Source organism: Halyomorpha halys, unplaced genomic scaffold (genome assembly GCF_000696795.3).
Source record: "Halyomorpha halys isolate HHAL.00 unplaced genomic scaffold, Hhal_1.1 Scaffold943.1, whole genome shotgun sequence".
Lineage (NCBI taxonomy): Eukaryota > Metazoa > Arthropoda > Insecta > Hemiptera > Pentatomidae > Halyomorpha > Halyomorpha halys.
Window position 1 is genome coordinate 674,571 of NW_027114150.1, and position 11,124 is coordinate 685,694.

The following is an 11,124-nucleotide window of genomic DNA, read 5'->3' on the forward strand; positions in this document are numbered from 1 at the left end:
GGATCCAAATAAAACAGCACTAGTCCAACATGCAACCAAAAACCAACATATTTTTGAATTTGAAAATACACTCATTTTACATAAAGAGAATAATACATACAAAAGGAAAATACTGGAATCCATTTACATATCTGAAAATATTGATTATACAGTAAATTTCAAAACAGATACGAGGAATTTAAATCAACATTCTGCAGAGATATTAAGTAAGATTAATTTATAAATAATATAGGATAAATTGTATGTGAATAATTATAGTTGGCCTTGATAGGATTTTTCCTAATGAAATAAAGAGAAAAATTGACAAAAATGTAGTTATGATAAATAATTTTTTAAATGCTTGAACTGAGTAGAGGAAGGTTACAAGGATGGTTGTGATAAATGTTTATTAATAGTGTTTGCAGAGAAATAATTTTTGACTGTGTTTTTAATGGATAATTAACTAATTAGGTAATTAAACATATGTAGGATATACTTATTAACAAAAAAAAATTTTTTACCTAATGTTTTTAATGTTTTCATAGATATAAATGTTTTGACCTGGGCAGAATAGCCTGAATGAAGTTTTAGAGTGTTTTAAATTATATGTTTGCAAAGTGGTATTAAGGTAAGGTAAATTATAAATAATAATGTTAAGTATTTAAATTGTTTGTAGGATCATACATATAATAGAAACTTTTTTTAGTAGATGTCCCTGAAGATGGCCGGATTGGCCGAAACGTTGGACGTATAAAAGAAATAAAGTTTTGAGACTATAATTGGATAGTATTTGAGTTATTTATTATAAAATATGTTGTTTTCCGACATTATTTGGACCGCTGTTCGACATTACGAGTATCACAGAAGCGTTCTTTCCGTAAAGCCTCTTCGATGCAAATGTCGCGTTTGACGAAGACGAATGTCAGGAATTCGAAGTCATCTTTCATCCGAGATGTACGTGATAAAGGTTATATACAGGGAAATGCTATATTACATGAAGGTACAACATGGAGATATATTATTGGGTATAAGAATATATGGCCAGGAGAACAATGATTGGTCTAAAGAATATAGCAACTAAAAAAAAAAGCATTCAATTTTAACAACGCCAATGAGTTATAGTAATGAATTTGATAAATCGCATTTATATAATTCCTCAATTTTATTAATTTACTTTGAGCACTGTAAAATAAAATCATATCAACAAAAAAGTAAAAAAGCTGAGCAGAGTAAAACTTTAAGTTATTTAATGGTCTCCTGTAAAGAAGTATTCACATTCGATATTCAAAAGTGGAGCCTACAATATGCACTGCACCCAATAAATAAAATCTAGATAATTTATGCAGCGCGAGTTACCTCTTCGTAAGGAATCGTCAGGATTTTTGAAAAAATCGACATATCAAGAAAATGAAAAGCTAAACTTCTCTTAATGAATGACACCTTTTCACGAATTAATAAAGTTCCTGAACAACAAAATACACATTCAATACATTCGAAACCCTCTATAATGAAACCTTCGGACTAGAACACTAATTGTATTCCCCTCAATACTTTCACTCCACTATAATGGGCACAAATTATAAAATATGAATGTACAAACTTAAAATTCCAAAAAAAAATATATATATATATATCCATCAATCTTTCAGATATACGTGCGTCCAACAAAACGGCAGTTGGGAATAGATATAGAATAATACTTTTTTTATGCATAAAGATCATATTATTTATTTTATTTTTTCGGATGTAAAAGGTAAAACTGCTTAAGTGGCGATTTGTCAATAATTATTTTATTTCATTTTTTGTATTCTTTTTATTATAACCCTTTCTTAACCGAAACCTCCGTCTAACGGACAAAAAAACCTTCCTCATGGATATAATGAAGTCCATGTTTTACTTGTAGGAAGATCCGGGTGGCGGTAAATAAAGGGATCAGAATAGTAAAAGAAAACTCTTTATTTATTTACCCAACGTTTCGCCCCACTTTGTAGGGCTTCATCAGGGCTGCCTGATTGTAGTACAAAGCCCTCAATCTTCCAGTATGAGAGGTTTTACAAAGGTTTTATTAAGGTTCGTTATATCGAAGTTTGGATGGCAAAAAGTTCGTAGTAATTGAGGTCCTACACTTATTTGAAGACCTCTATATATAGTTATATATATTGATATGTATCGAGGTATTAACAATATTATAAATGTGTTTGCCATATGTCTTGTCCAGGTATGATACCTATCAACAAAGGGTACTTCGCAGGTGGGTAATGGGCATAGGTGAAAAGGTCCTTCCTGAACAAATCTATTAAAACAGGTATTGCCTGCTGGCTTTGTCAGTAGGCAGGTCAATTATAAATAACACTTGCACCAAACAATTTAGTCTCAGCCCCTTGTAACGTATTCTTCTTGGGCGTGGCTAATAATAGCCAATGAGGAAATAAGATTCCCAAAAGGCGGGGCCCCTTTCTGAAACAAGGGAAGGCGATGTAAGAAGAACACGGAACGCAGAGTACAGAAAATAGAAGTAAGAAGACCCAAGAGAGGGCATGGTGCATTTTGACCAGACGAAGCCCTTCTCAGAGCTATGAAACCTGGACACCATCCCTTATGAACAAGACGACATCTACGCTACTACTTCCCACGGTATGAATCACCCAAATCAGCAGCTACAAGTATATATTAGGCAATAAGTAATAATGTAATAATCATACTTTATGACAACCATTTATCAGGATCATTTCAATCATTTTAATCACAGCATAAATTGTAAATAAATACTCATTTACTTTATGTGGTATATTTACTAATATATTGCACAATACCACCCCTTATTATATTATATATTTTCAATAATAACAATAAAGGTATATAAGGTTGGTAACTGGTAAACGCAAAGAAATCAATCACAAATCATAAAAGAATCAAATTATGATAATAGTTTTGCAGGACTCAATATAAATTAATTAATTAACTTATTGTTGGATAATTGCTATCGGCGATTATCCTGCCATCCTGAGACAGATTCATAGCAATATATATTTAGTTCATAACAAATTGTATGGAATTCAACCACGTTAAAAGAATTAATATGTGTAATATGATAAATTAAAAAAAATTCTGATTTAAAATATGTACAGATTATGATTTGTTAATCTAAAAACAGTCAAATAACATATAATTTAATTTTTTTATCTCGTCATAATTAAAAGAAATTACAAATTTTAAAAGGTTCTGGCTGGTTTTTTAATGCAATACTTCGTCAGACATAGTCTTAGGACCATTCGTAGCCAAGCGAGTTAAAGCGCCTACTTTGACTGGTAGCAGCGCCAGTGCGAATCCGGCTGGGAGGGTCGACTTTTTATTTCTGTAGCGATCCCACGTAATGAAAACGTGACCCCTCCCCCCACCCTCCTACGGTTAGAATAGGGTGAAAACCTGTATAGAACAGTTACATAGAAACTGCTGTTTAGTAAAGCATCCACCACACTGAATAAGCGGGATAGCGCAGTCCCCTGACGTAATTAAGGTGATGTCATAGTGCATTATTCCTAATTAGTGCGGACATCTCGTATATTCCATCATTGTAGGAAGAGCTTGGTATTATACAGCTCTTTAACATGTTTGAGATAGATACTAGGTTTGTTCCAACACGAATCAAAACTATAGTCAAATCGGGGATGCCATCGCTGCACGAATTTTCCAAATCCAAGTGTTCACAATTAGATTATTCTTAGGACAAATCTACAGATGAGTAAACTATACATTGCACGCAGTTAACGAAAAGAATATAGTTCGCCCAGTAAATTAAAATACATAAAGAAAAATGTGAAGTCCTGGATTACATCAACCCGAAGTAGACGCCGCGAAGAAGTAACGATCATCCGACTCAAAAGAGGACATACTCGAAAGACACAGGTATACCTCATAACAGGAGAGACCCCAGTAAAATGTTCAAAATGCCATAGTAATTTAACAGCCTAACACATTTTTGAAGAATGCAATCATTACAAAATAACTCTGAACCAGTAGGGGATATCAACAAAGTTCCAATGGCTTAGAGAAACAACGAATCCGTAATAGAAAAATTAATTAAATTCATTCACAAATCTATCTTAATAATCAGCCTTTAATTATTATAAATATCAACCTATCTTACTTTATTGTTATAATTAGAATAGCACCTTATCCACTTTTCTCTTTCTTTTTACCAATACCGTTACGATCTACAATTAAAAAAAAATAAAATGCTTAGCCGAATAATATTTTAAACCTCGAGCAAGTGAGTCCCACTGGTGTGGATCCGCGGGTGTGCCGAAGGGATGACTCTCTGGAACAACTATACCTTACCAAAACCAAACCAATGGGCGTTCATGACCAGGCTGTTAAACGTCCTTTCAAAATAAACAAACAAAAAACAACGAAAAGAATATTTACAATAATTTTTATTCTAAAGTGAGTGTCATTGTGTCTATTAAAATATATATATATATTAATAATAACAGCTTTATTAACAATCTTTACAAAACTAAAAGCCTCTCCCTTGGGAGGTATAAGCCTGGTTTAGAAAACAAAATTGCAAAATTTCCACTTCTTCGTCGATTAAAATGTATTACTTCGATTTATAATAAAATAATAATTAAATAAAATATTTAATATGCTGAATTTGAAAACTTGGCAACAAATGATAATTTACTACAAATTCTTTATTAGTTTAGTCCAAGGCCTCTAACCACAGAAGCACAACAGTCTCCAACTCTTTGAACTATCCCATCTCTTTTCAGGACTGTCTTGTAATTGGTCTCCCATTGCTTCTCTTCTATTCCCTTGGTATACAATATGTTATAAAATATATATATCTATAAAATATTAATTCACATTAGAAAGTTTTTTTATATATTAGTTTTGTAAAAAGTTCTTCCGTTTTAGAGAGAGATATAAGTTAGGGGTAAGAGTCCAGCCAGTGTGATAGTTGAAATAAAATATTTAAAGTAGATTGAAAGAATTTGAACGTTGGTGAAAATAAGCATGGAATGAAAACATTAAGATTTTATTAATATTATAATCTTTTAAATTATTTTTCTACCATTTTATAATTTTTTTATATTTGTAAATATGTATTTAAACAATAATTGCTCCTTTTTGTTAATTATTTTTAGTTCATCTGTTACCAGTGACGCGGTGAGAGGACTGCGTTGGAATCTGGAAGGATCCTGCTCTACCCCCATGGGTAGGGGCTAGAGTGGGCTTGGGGATCCTTAGGTAGAGATTGTAAATATTGTATATAATTTGTTTTACTTAGTTTCTGCTTATATACATATACAAATTTTATTTATTTATTTTTTATTTGTATATTTATTTACTTATTTTGTTTTATTTATTAATATTTTTTGTATGAAACTGTATAATTACCACTAATACCCAAGTTTGTGGCAGATTATAATATTATAAATAAATAAAGTAATTTTCGATTTAAAAAAAGTTCATCTTTGTCTGATTTTTTCATTTAAATTATTAGAAATTAGTCACGCTAAGATTTATGAGATGGCACATGGTTTTGTTTTATATTTTATTTAACCAATTCTGTTAAATACTGTTTATTTATTTATTTTTTTCTTCTCCAATTTTTTATTTTAGTTATTATTAATGTTCTCTACCTTCATTTTTATTTTGTAGAGTTTAACTAAGGCATTAATGCCTCTTGTCGATGCATCATTCTAAAGGCATTTCTCCCAGAATAAATAAAAAAATATTAGAGTTATTATTATTTTATATATAATCTTTTCAATTTATTGAGACTGATATTTTTTTAAATCAATTGGTATCCATATTACGTCTCAACACACTTTATTGAAACATCAACAGTCCAACGTTTTGGCCATTTTGGCCCCTCAATTTTAAAAATGAATTTACACCTCACATCCAATTATTTAAAAACATTTTGCAGACTATTCTGCCCAGGTCATTAATTACAAGTCAAATTACCCTATAAAACAATAAATTATTAATAAGCTTATGTCTAGTTACCTTTTTTATCACACTTCATTCATGTTTAAAACTTTTCATTTTTAGATCATTAACACTACCAACTATCACATAAAAAAACATTTGTAACCTTCCATACACTCAGGTCAGGGTTTTAATTAATTTATTTCACATTCCATTCTGGTCTAAATTTTTATTTATTTTATTATTAAAATTAATATTCAATTTAAAATAATCTTATTAATAATTAATATGATTCCCTATTAATTTATTGTGTGGTAGGTAATTTGACTTGTAATTAATGATCAGGGCAGAAAAACCTGCAAGACGTTTTTAAATAATTGGATGTAAGGTGTAAAATATTTTGAGGTAAGTTAAATTATTGATAATAATTTTGTTAAAATTGTTACAATGGAATGTATAATAAAGCTGTTAATTGTTAGATTGTACTTGATGATGGCCGATTAGGCCGAAACGTTGGACTGTTGATGATATAATAAAGAGTGTTGAGACTTAAAGGGAATATCAATTGATTTTTTTTTTTAAATATTAGTATTAAAAAGAAATACTTTTCACAAAACTATCTTGAAAAAAAATGTTGACTCTATTTTCTATGATAAATTAATTTGAAGAAGACGCCAAGACGGGCTTAATCCATTCATTTAGTTCAGAAACTGGTTTGAAATAAGATTAAAAAAGAAGTTTGAAATCATTTAACTGGAAAGAGAGACATAAGGAAATCAGTAAGTAGTATGTTTCATTTAAAGCGATTTAAGGACAAAGGTAATGGAATTCCCCTGGGTCGACAACTGCTAACAAAGCAAATGCATTATAAGGCCAATAATTCTATACTTCCTTCTATATACTTGTAATAAAGTTTCATTGTAGCTTATAATAGAGCCTTAACAACGGGATAGAGAGGATCATTCAACATCACTGATTAGATAAAGCACAGCTTGTAGCTTCCAAGATCCAGGTCACTGAGGGTCGTGTGTATGCATTTAATGTCCTTAAAACAATGAGCGAAATTGCAATAGTCCATTACAAGTGTAAAGGTTTAACAACATTAATTTTAAATTTATTTATTGAGTTGGAGCAGTATTAAAAGATTCGTATCACAAAGCCTTGAGTCTTTTGAGCAATCTGCATTTGATGTTTAGTCCAACATATGCATATCTCATATAACAGTCCAAAAACCACATCAGCCAGATGGGGCTTACCCAAACACATAATCTTTACTGAAGAATATACTGAGAGTATATTCCATATATTTACAAGATTAAAAAAAAAAATTCCTTTGCATGAGATAACAGTTTTTAAATTTGTTTTCATTTTACCATCACTGTACATACTCTCTGTTCTATAGCATAAATCTATTAAAATCTATCACGTTTCAAGTATATTATATAAAATCGTGATATGCGCGTAATATTTACAAGTTACACGAAATCGGGTTGCAAAGGTTTGTACTTTAGTGAAATTTTATAAACATATTTTGCAAAAGGGTCAAAAAGAGATAAAAAGATGACTGTGTTGATTATTATAGTTATTCCAAATAATAATTTGTCCAAAAAAGAATCTGGTTCGGTACACGCACACACAAATTTCACTTACTACCTTACCTACGTTCCCAAATTTGTCTAGATTGGTGGGCTTGTGTTGAATTTATCACTATTTTTGTGATTTCCGAAAAAAATTCTAAAGAAATTATGAAAAAAAAATTCGTATTTTAGGTCTTCTCGAGGTGGGAATAACACATACAATTTTTTCCTCAGTTAAGAACACAGAAGATAACTAAGCTTGACGGTTTCGCCTTTTCCCGTTCAAATCGGATGTTTCTATTTTTCCTTTCCTACAATTTATTTGTTCATAAAATCCTGTATTATTTTGCATTCATTTCAGTAAAAATCATAAAACTAATTTATATAGTTTGTATAAAACGTCGATTATATAAAAATAACGAAAAACATAATTTGTTTATTTTTTTTATTTTCAATATATGTTTATTATACCAATTTCTAGAAAATTATTATTCGAAAAAAAGATTAATAATTTGTATAATTCCGACGAAACGTCGACTGTGTAATAATAAATTAATAAACAAAACTTGTTTTTTATATTTTCAGTATAATTTCTTTTTATTAATTTCTAGAAAATTATTATTGCAAAAAAAAAATTGTGTAAGTACTTTATATGGTTTGGACGAAACTTTGACTGTGTAATAAAAAACATAACTTGTTGATTTGTATATTTCCAGTATATATAGATTTAACTAATCTCTGGAATATTTGTATTAAATAAAAAAGTATGTAGGTAATATATTTAAAACAACTATTAGAGCAAATATATATAGCCAATTTAGTAAAATATATTTGTTCTAATAGTTTGGCTACATACGACTGAGAAAACAGAATAAATTTGTTAAAGGAATATTAATTGTAAAATAAAACTTATAAACTAAACAGAAACTTGTATAACATTCTAGTGTATATAGTTATAATAATTTCTCCAACCACCATAAATTTGTTAAGACCATTACAATAACTATTTCCCAGATTTCAATATAATATATACAGTCCATACCGTGGCGAATATTCCGAGACCATCAACATCCCGGCACAGCTTCTCTTCAGCCTCCTCCAGAAGCCCTAGCAAGTGAGTCGAGTTGTCTCTACCCTGAAACTGTCAGAGGAGTGTCAGCATCTGTTAGAACTATCTTTGCAGCGTGTGTCATCCAACTCATGCACATCTTTACACAATCACTTCCAATTTTAGCCTTCCATCGGCATTTCATTTGTATAATTTTTAAAATTTAAAACATAAATTGTTGTACATTCATAACAAAAAAAAATCTATATTTTCATATTAATCAATAAAAAGAAAGAAATCTTAAGTACACCATATAACACTCATTGATTAATATTTCAAATACAATAAGATATAGCTGATTATTGCCAAAGTGAAGTGAGATTGTGCCATGCGAGGAGTTAATAGGCCACCTCAGAACTCAGCAAATAACTGCCCTCTAGTGGCTTTTAATTACAACGACTAGTTTTCTATTTTTCCACAGCTCAGTGTTGGTACGAATCAACAGGTGTATTACACTCAAGTAACACTGTAAAACAAGTTTATACACTACAAATAGTTTTATGAATCATTATCTGGGAGTTCCTTTGCTGTTATTTTATCTCCTAATTATTATTAAAATAAGTTCGCACTATGGGTCGATATAGTGCCAACTTTTTTTTTTATTTAGTGTACTATCAGCACCGTACTAATTATTTGGAGTCTTAAAAGATTTTATTTTTGAGGCCCCTAAAAAAAAAAAATCATTTTTTTTATTTTATTATAATAATTATTTCTATTATATCAATTATTAAGAAATGCCAAAAATTGTCTCGTCTAATTAAAATTAAAATATGTTCCTTTTTTTTGCAATAAGTTACTATTCCAATTAAAAACATTAGAAAAAAATGTGAACAACAACCCCTTCATGGGGTCACGGGTTTTTAAATAATAGTAATAGAGGATGATTTGTTCAAGCTCATGATCAACTAACGGGCTTTTCCCACATAAGTACCCATTTTATGGTATATTAGCCCTTATACCAAAAGGGCTCCCGAACCCACAGGGTTGACTCACTGCTACAGTAATAGAATAATCGACAATTGTTATAATTTTATGAATAATATTTTTTTTTAAAGGAGAAAAAATTGATTGAGAGTGTTCTTGCTTGAAAAAACAGGTGTTAGAATGTGCTACAACTGAATCTATGCCCGCTAAAATAGAAACCATACTAGATACAGCATGATTGTGACAAAAATAAAATTTACTCTCAACCAATCAATTTTTTTTTCTTTTCCATAAAATAGAGCTGAAATGTGTACTTATCTTTTTGTACTAAATTCATCCGAATACCTATGAACAAAAAAAAAAATGGTATAAACAAACACCTGTACAATCTAACCTCATTTTAGGGTAATATTTTTGTTTGATTTATTTATTGATATCTATAATATAAATACCCATAGCGCGTAAAATTGATATTAATATAAATTTAACTAAAATGATTTACAATGAAACAACAGAGTATTTCGAAGGCTTAATGTAAGGACGATCATCAAGGATACTTTCGGAAGTAAGATTATCAGACTATAAGTTAGTAAGGTATGTTATCTACAAGTTTAACTTTCAAAAACTTCATCATACTTTTTTGAATTATCAAAATTTTCTGGTTTAATCATTTTTTTCAAGTTAAAAAAACAGCAAGAGTCCAAGGAAAACCCCAGTTTCTCCACTCAGAGCTCCAAAATTTTTGTTAAAAGAAAAATTAAATTTAAACAGTTGTAAAATATTCTGTGAGTAAATAAAATAATATTCCTTTCATTTATTTTTGGGTTAGTGAATATGAAATAGAATCAAAGGATCGTTCTTGTCTTGCTAAATAGTTGTTTAAATTTTCCAAATATTTAGAAGATTAATAATCGAAATTAAAAAAAAAATAATACATCCATTTCGGATAGAAAGACCCAAATAAAAAACAATTACACTTGATGAGCTCTTTTCAGAAGACTTAGAAGTAATAGAACCTCAGAGTAGAAAAAATTCAGATATTTTATGCCAATTTTTGATTACTTTAACTATGAGAAACTATGAAAATTATGTATAAGTACTAATGAAAATTAATGAGTCTGCCAAGTATAGTTAGTTAATAAATGGCGACTGTTTCAAAATGTTAAAAAAATATGTTTCATTCAGAGCCCATATCGAAAACTACCATATCTAAAACATCATTTAAAACAGAGTAAATTTACTAAAATATAAGCCTGTTTGCAGACTACATTCATTGCTCTGTACGTTCAAAAGTTCTCAAAATACAGTTTTTTAAAAGCAATTTTTCATAAAAAATAAACTGAAAAATTAGTAGTTAGTGAATTTATTAAGGGAAATCTACATCATAGGAACCATTGTATGTACAGATGTCGGCCAGAAATCAAATTAAAGCTAGTGCTATGAAATAATTTATAGCGTTTATCTTCTAAGCAGTAGTAGTTTTCATGATATTTGCTAAAACAAATTGATTTCTAGTTATTCAGACAAAATTTCCTATACAAAGTTCATATTCATAGCCAAATATCATAAACCCTAAGAATATAAACCTTATATATATAT

At 29.6% G+C, this 11,124-nt stretch overlaps 1 protein-coding gene across 2 annotated transcripts in view; it reads right to left on the reverse strand.

The window, feature by feature from the left end:
* Hr4 (Hormone receptor 4) overlaps positions 1 to 8,622 on the reverse strand; it is a 173,287-nt gene extending 164,665 nt beyond the window's left edge. Inside the window, exon 1 of one of the 2 annotated variants that reach the window (XM_024358469.2) lies at positions 8,536 to 8,622. The gene's annotated coding sequence lies outside the window, so the exon portion shown is untranslated. The remainder of the gene's footprint in view (positions 1 to 8,535) is intronic. The other variant, XM_014431076.3, reaches the window with a different exon arrangement.
* Positions 8,623 to 11,124: the final 2,502 nt, after the last annotated feature.